Source organism: Simochromis diagramma, unplaced genomic scaffold (assembly GCF_900408965.1).
Source record: "Simochromis diagramma unplaced genomic scaffold, fSimDia1.1 OVJJ01000387.1, whole genome shotgun sequence".
Taxonomy (NCBI): Eukaryota; Metazoa; Chordata; class Actinopteri; order Cichliformes; family Cichlidae; genus Simochromis; species Simochromis diagramma.
In genome coordinates this window covers 5,492,411-5,502,260 of record NW_024387152.1, presented here as the reverse complement: position 1 = coordinate 5,502,260, position 9,850 = coordinate 5,492,411, and the positions used below count along the sequence as shown (strand labels likewise).

At 41.1% G+C, this 9,850-nt stretch overlaps 1 protein-coding gene across 4 annotated transcripts in view; it reads left to right on the top strand.

The window, feature by feature from the left end:
- The first annotated feature begins 8,653 nt into the window (after positions 1 to 8,653).
- Positions 8,654 to 9,850, top strand: part of si:dkey-178k16.1 (band 4.1-like protein 1) — a 49,482-nt gene continuing 48,285 nt past the window's right edge. For all 4 annotated transcript variants that reach the window (XM_040047289.1, XM_040047288.1, XM_040047290.1 and 1 more), the window contains exon 1: positions 8,654 to 8,766. The gene's annotated coding sequence lies outside the window, so the exon portion shown is untranslated. The remainder of the gene's footprint in view (positions 8,767 to 9,850) is intronic.

The window sequence follows — 9,850 nt, the reverse complement described above, 5'->3', positions numbered from 1 at the left end:
TTGCACTTGTTACTTAACTGTATTAATATTTCAGCAGTATATTTTGTAATATACTACTTGGGATTGATTCTACATATAGCTGAATCCATCTTGATCGACTACAGTAGCTACACATTAATCCATCACAAGCAATTGCCAGACATGGTTAGAGTGCATGACTGGGTAGGTATTGGTAACATACCTATATGTGCATCACTAATGACACATGCATGATTGATTTGTTTGTCTTTCGAATTTTTGAGTCAGACTTTATATTGGCACCTACAGTCAAGCCTCAAGGATGAATTTTCCCATCAGAAGTGAAGTGATTATGTGCAGCCGTGTATTGCACATCAAAACGTTTCACACTTCTTGACATCAAGATTACCAACTTGACTGATTTGAACTTGTCATGTAGTTTCCAAGCTGTCTATCCGTGACACAACAACAACATCATTCCATGGCGCAGTGGAGCAATTTGGCTTTTTGTTCCTTCTTTGCTGTGTAAATCTGAGCAACAGTGATCAAACCAACTGGCAGATTTATGCTTCTCCAGACAATACAGATGTTTGTCTGCAGCGTGATATGGTAAGGTTGTTGCAGCTTGCAGATCGGTTTAAATGAACACCTTCGAGATCTCAATAACAGGTTGTGTGTCAAGGCCCCGGGATGTTTGAGCCATACTGAGCATTCTAACACGCTGATGTTTAGCAGGTATAATGTTTTCCACGTTTACCAAAGAGAGACCCTATAGATGGATGGGTTAAAAAAAAAAGCAGAACAAATCATTTCCCCTAATTATTGTAAGTACAAAGTTATTGTGTCATTTCATTGACATGTTAGAGTCAAACATTTTTAATAGAGAGCAGTTTGGAAACTTCCAAACTGGAGAAAACTGCCACCAAAAGTCATTTTTAAATGTGATATTTGGGTTTTTGTCATATAAATTAATGTCTGAATAACACATGAACAAACTCCCCACAGAGACAACATAGAAACACTACTAAAGTTTTCAGGGTCATAGTACAAGAAGCAGCTGTTTTAAGTTAAAGGGGTTTAAATAAAAATAAGTATTTTATGATTTTACACATTTTTATTGAAAAGCACCATTTAATGGTTCACATTTAAATCAAAAGCTAATAAAATTTAAACTTCCCAAGTTGAATTTCTTACATAAAGACAATTATTATTATTTTAATTATATGTTTATGTACACAAATAGTTCTAATATAATTAAACATACAAAAATGTGCATAAATTTCCCAAACAGTATTTTAGAATACTTTGAAAGCAAACACAATACCAAAGCCCAGAATCTCAATGATGATCAGTACATGAAAAAAAACAACAAAACAACAACAACAACAACAACAACACTAGTTTACTTTTAAAGCTTGTAAAAGCATGTTTGCTTTTAAACAAGAGATGCTGACAGAAATCTTCTCAGTGTTTATTTGGTCACAAGTCAAACAAACTGCAGACAAACAAAAAATCATGACAACCATTTCACTATATAAAACCTTATTTATTACTGTGTCCAGCAATGAGCTAGATTTAGATCATATTAAAGAAAACAAGAGCTCTGTTATTTCTGGGTTATAGAAAATCAATTAAATCCTTTTTTCCTTTCGGTGTTTGAAGGCAGTGATCAAAGCTGAACAAGATGAAGACAGAATGAGTGGACGAGTTAGTGCAACTTCCCTTTTCACTTGATATGTGTAAACCACAGCAACCAAGATTGTAAATTCACTCACCATTGTGGATCTGCAGAGAGATGAAGAGAATAAGCTCATGACTCTCACACCCACAGGGAATTTTCTGGGAACAGCAATGCCCTGTGCACCTGCGCTAGAGTTTTGCTTTTATTCCTTCATATCCACTTTCTTTTTTAGTTCATCCAGAATCTAGCAAAGCAGAAAAAGACACTCTGTAAATGCAAAAATGTTTAAAAAACAGTGATGTTACAGTCTTTTTTCTTCTTTTTCTTTTTTGTACAAGGTGTAGCCTGTAGAGCTGTCTGATTTGACTTAAAACATCTGGAGGCCAAGGACGTGCCTCACAGAGGACGGTGGAAGGTACACTGACTTTGATGTTTACGGTTAACAGCTAATTAGATCCAGGCAAGAAACTTGGCTGCCCGTCATTGCCTAAATATTATTTCTCTGTCTCTTGTAATTTTCTGCAGTGCCGTCACTTTCATACTATCCCATAAAACAGAAATGCCATGTCAAGCATTCGTGGCCCAACAGCAAAGCAACGTTAATTTTTATTTTTATACATTAGTAATAAAAACCCGAATCTTGTAGACTAATTTTTCATTCATGTTAAAAATTTTGTCAACAACCAAATAAAAAAAACGGGAATGTAATGATCTAATAGCGGCCACTGACATGTTAGCTGAACAAATACAGTATGTTACTGTTAAAAATGCAGCTTTAAAAAAGACTGAAGCCAGCACACCTCTGCTGTCTGTGTTCCTCTGATGTTTTGATCTGAGGAAATCAGTGGTGTGGCACCTTTATGCTTCAGATTGATGTCTTACTTTCCAAACAGCTGGTCTCACATGTGTTAACAAGTTTCAAGTTTTTATTTTGCCATTTGCACACAGGACCAACAGTCACAGAGATCAATACTCCTGCTTTGAGCACAGGGAATCTGGAATGTTATGAATCTATTTTAGTGATTGTCCAAAGCCTCAGCCCTCTCCCATTTAAATGTGTTGCTCCAACACAAAGCTGCACAGAGCCCCAGTGTGAACCTGTACATGTGAACATTCATTAAGACTCTGATCACAACAACCAGGGTTGTTGACAAAAATGCAACCTCGACTGAGATTTCCTTAAACTGTGCAAAAAGTCAGGTGAACTTGATTTACTTACTCTTATTCAGAAAGTGCACAAAGTTAGAGTCAGAGTCCGTACACTGTCTCACACCGAGCTGATACGAGTATAGCTACGACAGATTAAGAAGGCAAAAGGCTACGAGCAAGGCTGCTGACATGCACACACACAGATATTCTGTACAGTGATCAATCGCTTTATACAGCTTCTGTAAGGAAAAGCAACTCAACTAGTCTGAAGAGATTCATTACAGCTTTCCAAATTTACAACAACAGTTCCACTTTTAGGCAGCTGCTTGGAAAACCTCTTTAAAGCAAAGCAAAGAAACATGAAACGGCCAACGTCATCTTCCAAGGCAAACGGAAGAAGCAGTACCATGTTCGTCCAGCTGGAGATGTCCGAAAGTCTCCCTGTTCCCCAAAGTTGAAGCAGGAACAGTAAGAGTTTGTGTCTCTGCTGCTGAGAGGATCAGTTCAGATGAAAGGCGCTCCAAAACATTTAAGGCACCACTGGACTGCTGGGAGTAGGCGGGCGATCGATGCAGTGCAGAGACTTGCGCTGCTCAGCACTCAGCTGGTTGTATGCGTTGTGGTACTCTCTGTCGATGTTCTCCCGTCCCAAAGCCACCAGTGACAGAAACAGTATTTCTCTATAGACGCTCCTCTGTCGTTTGACCCCTTCTGGACGCCGTTTGATCTCTCGGATCAGCAGGTTGATCGGCCCGTAGACGTCGTTGGTCTGGATGTTGCGAACAATGGTGTTGAGGAGAGTGCGGCTCTCCTGGTGGTCTGTTGGCCCCAGAGTTCCCCTCTTCTCCAAAAAGGTCCTCCAGAGCAGGTAAAATGGTTCTCCGGGTTCTTGGTGCAGGTTGATGTTGTCCCACAGGAGCTGTACGTACACCTGCTTACTGTCCTGTGGCAGTGACGTCAGAGGCAGCTGCAAGAATAAACCATGACATTATAGCACAGCTTACATGGTGCTCGCTAATTAACAGGACATCCTCTGTAAAGGAATGAGTTTGCTGTGTTGGGTCTAGATGACTGAAGCCTTCTTATAGGTGGTGTGCACATCACTTAAGTGTATTACAGTGACAACGTTTCATCTTTTATGTGTGGGTGACTTTCTTTTTGTTTGTTTTTTTGCCTGTCCCATTTGGTTCTTTAGCCGTCAGAATTGTTGTCTGAAGACCAACAAGGAGACCCAATGGATTTATTTTGCCAAATGGATCATCGTGGCATTGCCGTATTGGTCCATTTGATCGACCTTTGTTTTTATTATTTATTTTATTTTATTTTCAGTTGTTACATATGGGACAGACATGAGTGAGGGATAGGAAAGGGAGAAAGAAAGAGGAAGGAAAAGAAAAACAGAAGGGAAGAGGGGCAGTGAGAAAGGGGGGGAGAAAAAAAATCTCCTGGATCACCTGTTGAGAGAAGAAGAATAGAAAACAGCAAAAAAAAAAAAAAACCAAAGCAACATACTAAACACAACACCATCGCATTAATCTAGCTAAGTGTAAACAGCAGTAAATACTAAATATTCAATGTTGTTGTGCAGCACGCAGGACAGACAGCGCACAATGTGCTTTGAAGTAGCAGCCAAGAAAGGTGTAATTTAAGTCTACGAACAGTGAACACCCGTGTGCATACCTGTGTGGATCAGCGCGCTTGTATTCAAATGGTTTCCACATGTAATGGTCTGCAAGAGGATGTAGAGAGCCATAGCCCTGTCCCCCAGAGCATGAAGCAGGCATGGAGGAGATCCAGGCCCCAGACATCCAGAGGCCCCAGAGTGCGAGAGCCCAAGGAGGACCACCGGAGGGGCATCCGTGCCACCCTCCTGGGAAGAGCTGAGGAGAGCCCCAGATGAGGGGTCACCCAGTAGCCACGGAGCAGAAGCTAGAGGGGGCTGCACTGGCGTGCCCGCCGGCTCTGCCGGCAGCCAGCTGTGCCAGAGTGAACCGAGCCGCAGGCCCAGAGGCCGGAGGCCTGAGGGCCCCCCGCACCCCGGAGGAGGCCTGACCGAGCAACAGGCGCCAGGCCCCGCCAAGTAGCCACCGGGAGTGAGCTGGTACATACCTGAGCGCCCAGCCCCGGACACCAAGAACCACCAATACACCGACCCCTGAGGGCATCAGTCACCGGCAGGGAGTGTGGTGAGGGGAGATAGGCCTTTGGAGGGCCTGGGAGTTCCCAGAGAGGTGGAGTGTAAGACCCGACCTGACATATAGACACAGACAAACAGGCACACACAGACACAAACATGCATTCCCACCCTCATGCACACATATACAAACACTCAGCACTCACCCAACGTAGGGATTGACATAAATGGACATGTACACACAATCACACTCCCCAAACATACTCTATACCCCGGGTCCAGGTACCCTCGCCCCCAGAGGGGGAAACAGCACCTAGACCCAGGAGATGTTACCCTTCCCCCCGGGGTGGAGGCAAGCGGACCGTCCCACTGTATTTTCACTTGAGTCTATGTTAACATATGGAGAATATAGACATGCACCACTTCAATATATTTAAATTATTTGTTTTTTTTAAAGAATGCATGCTGGGGAAAAATCAGTTTGTGAAGTTCTTTGGAAAGTATGAAAAAAGGAGTGCACTTAATTTAGTTTCATGGCTTTACTGTGATTTTGTTCACCCCTTCTTCAGGATCTTTCAGATGGCTTCTCATCCTGTTTCCTTCCCATGCTGCAGAAAACAATATGCAAGGGTATTAACAATGGTAAAAAAAATACACACCAGACAGACTTTTAGGTGAAGACCAGCTGTGTCCAAAACTCAGCATTGCTTCAAGCAACCATACATTTTGATTCACCCACCAAATGCCTTATCACGAATAATTTATCTTCCAGCGTTTTCAGATGCCAACACATGCCAAGCATCTGCTTCTCACACTTACTTTAATTGCTGCATTCCTCAACTATCTCAATCCCTGTCATTGAGGCTGAATGTGAGGACTGCTCTGTGGTTACGTGACACAGTTGAAAGTTCCTATTTTCCATTTTCTGGTCTAGTTATTTATCAAATCCTCACTTGGGTCAAACTTGGCAAAGAGCACGGATTCGGGGATATTTCTGCTCAAGATGTTTTCAGTAACATGTTGTAGGAACAGCAGATGTTTGGAGCACTGCGAGCCTAAGCTGAATCCTCTTTTCTGTTACCACATTACTTCAATAAACTAAAAAGGGAGGAAAACATTTGTTATTGTAGTAGCAGTTTCACAGTTATATGAGGACATTTATATTAGCTTAATCCATAAATGCTTATTAAAGAGTTTATGATGTATTATTCAGCATGTATACAAATACTTATGCAATCAGCCTTTGAGCTTACATGTACAGTTCACATGTATGACCTGAGAAAGCCCTTTAACGAAAAAATGGCCCTCAGTAGAAGCACATTATTGCCAAAATGGAGCCATATGGGAATGAGCCATAGTGTAGTCTTTTTTTGTTTGTAATTTAACCTTTTAAATTACTGGTAATTCACTGTGGGATTGTCCCCTGTGAGATACATGAGTCTGAGAGCTCTGGAGAAAGAAAGAAAAAAAATTAACCACTAGAATAATCGCTGGCTCCTGTTTTTAACTTATTTTCATTTCAGGTTCTACTGTCACCAGTAGGTCAATGCAGCAGTGACAGGAACTTAAATTGCAGTACAATGAAAATAAAAGTTATGTTAAAAATGTATTTGCTTTAATTAACAGAGAAAAAGGAAGTTAAATTAATAAAGTTGGATATTGGCCCATAATCATTTTTTTATATTACTAAAATACAATAAATGTTTCCATTTGTCGGTTTATTGAATTACATGGATAATGCAACTTTTATAATGTGAAGACAGACATGTGCAGTTATTATATTAATACTGGTTGGAAAGTGTGTATTTACAAGATTGCAAGAAACATTTTGAGGTTTACATTTTTGTTTGCAGTTTTTTCTTTGAAGAAAAATATACTGAGCTGTGTATATTATATTTTCACAAAAGAAACTCGTAAAGTTGGCTGCCTAATATTAAAACAATCCAGTAAATATATAATACATATAACTGTACAGGGACATGGTCATGAAAGGATTTTATATTTCTCATTTATACCTTTTGATTTGTCAATCAGGGAATAGGACAGCTTCAATAAAGGAATGTTGGGACGCGGTAACTTCCAGAGAAAACGGTGAGTAAGAGTGCGCAACCAGGCCATTAAAGCATGGCACATGCCAGAATACGTGTGGTTTTACAGAAAAACTGCAGGTGCAGAGCAAATGAAATAGTTTTAGGAGTTTGATCTGTTTTATATGCACCTTGTTTAAAGGGGAGCATTTAAAATTTTTATAGTAAATTCCAAAAATTGTGGCGGCTGTGACAAGAGTAAAGCTGGTAAATGACTGCCACCAAGTGGAGGAATATTATCCTAACCACTCTGCATGACTTAAGCTTATTATAAAGACAGGTAAATAATCCTCTGATATCCAATAAATGTTGATGCGGGTACTTGGTCACTGTAGAGACCACAGACTAACTTGGCAATAAAGCATCAAGACATATCCTATAGCATTAGTTTTTCCTCCAGAAATCTTACCCCTCCTTTATGCATATCCTGTAACCAGCTGAAGCAGACCCAGCGAAGCGTGAAAGGAATTGATTTTCCTGTATGCATATTTGCATTTCAACAGAACACACTTGTGCATGAAGCCAAAGAGGGCGTTCAGCACAGAAGGTTCCTATGACTCACCATTGCAATACATCACCCACAGAGCCTCCATCCATTCAGCACAGTGCTTGCTTTGCACAGAACAGTGTGGCAGTTTTTACTTAACCTTGTGAGATATGGGCTTTGAAAAACTCCTGAATATAAAATAATATGAGGGGTTAAACTTTGTCACATGTGTTTGTAATTGTATCATGCAAAGATTAAGGGAGCTGTATTTGCAGGTAATGATGAAAAAGGAAAGGCAGCTCTCTTCAGTGTAATGACGCCTGCCAGAGAAAATTCTGGGATCATCTTGTGAAGTTTGCTTCCCATCAGTATTGCCTTTACACTTAACCTGATCTCAAACTAATCTTAACACAGTGGCTCAAACAGAGGCGCCCTCTGATGGGCCACAGAGTCACTGCAGATTGGGCGTGGACGACCAGGATAAAAACACTAAGTCCAATTAAGTCGAACGAATATGATTTTTGAAAGGAAACAGCAGCATTTACTATGTTACTGACTTTGAACAATATTCAACTTGGTTTCTTTTTCTTTATTATTATCTGTTATTGACTTATTTAAAAAACAAAACAAAACTGGAGGGCTTGGGCCATTAACTTTTTTCAGCTACTGAAGGGAAGAATTGAATCCGTTTCTTATTAAGCCTAAACTGACCCATAGTGTTGGTATTTCCAGCTTTTAAGTGATCGTTAAGTGTGATAACATATGACTAGACAACACGTATATAATTCCTCCCTATAATGCAGTAAGCATCTATATTAACTGCACTCAATTCTTTTATAATCTTCCAAATTTACTAATGGCTTTTGTAATTTATTAGATTACAGTGAAATTAGGCTATAGAATTAATTCTTTTCCAGCCAGCAGCCCCCCCACCCCCCATTACTGAGCCTTACAGCGGGATAAGATGACCCGAAAACCAGTAAAGCAAGTGATAAGACACGCTGCGTGTCACGAGCAGAGCGGTCCTCACATTACGCACGACGTTAGGAGTTCCCTTGCTTACACCGCCTCTCCTCTGTCCTCCTAGCCGTTCCGACTGCTAGCCATCCCTGCCGGCTTGTGCCTATCTTCCGTCCCAGCCTGCAGGGCTGCATCTCCCGAGGCAGAGAAAAAGGCTCTCCGGGGCGGTGGCGGCGTCCGTCTTCCAGTTCCCTTCATCTCAATGATCAGAATCTGGGCTGAAGCCTGACACCCAGCTCTGACAGGACAGGTATGCATGTTTATTTGTTTGTCTCATACGACGCGGATGACAGCGGAACAGGTGCATGCTGCATTTACCGGGTATTACGAAGTGACATTGGAGGCGAGAAGCATCACACACACCGGTGATTATAGCTTTGCGCGAATACGCGTCCTGCATGCTCCGTAAAGACACTGCTTTTGTTCCTCAAGTGTCATGGGCGGATGAAGAGGGTGTTGCCACATTAGCCTTAATACGACCAATATGGTCGGCAGGCTGGTTTAATAAGCTGCATGGAATGAGGGCACCCTTTATTCCATGCATATCAAGGCCCAGCAAGAAGCAAGTGCACCTTTATCGGCTTACTGAATCATATAACGTCTGGTCAGCTCCCTCGCTAAAAACATACAACCCACGTACAATTGTTCAGACCTATTCTTGGAAATGCCGGTGTGTGTGTGTGAGAGAGAGAGAGGATTATTATTTCTCTATGTCTATGGAGCTAACAGCTGATGCTCAAGATAATGAGCTAATTGAAGTGTATTGTCGCGGGTGTGGCAGAGGGGGCAGGCGTGGGCGCCGAGGCAAGGGAAAGGTCTCCTGAATATGTCAACTGCACTGTTTAAAAGTGGGCTATTTAATGACAATGCTCGGAAAGTAGAAGGACGGCAGTTGTTACTTTTTTCGATTGAAACGGCACATTTATAACAATGAATAAAGAAAAAAGGTGCAAAGTGGCACTGATTCAAATTGCGTTTTCAGAAATGGGCAACAGGTGTAGGGGGTAATTGTCCATTTTTATGCCATTATTTTGAAAATTTGGGTTTTAAAATTTGCTCACTTTCACAAGGTGAATCTGTAAACTGCACATCAGAACTAAAGATTGATTAAAACAATGAGTTATTACATCACCCCTCCCCCTTCCCGTCTCCTTTTCATAGAGAACTTAGTAGCTCAGCTGCTACAGTAAAAGTTTGCCAAGCAGAGGAACAACAAAGAGAATTCACCAAGGCAAACAGTAAAAAAGAAAGGAAAGCAAAATACACACAAAAACATAAAATAACCACAACGCAAGCTTTATTTTAACACTTCCAAAAAGTTATCATCATAAGTA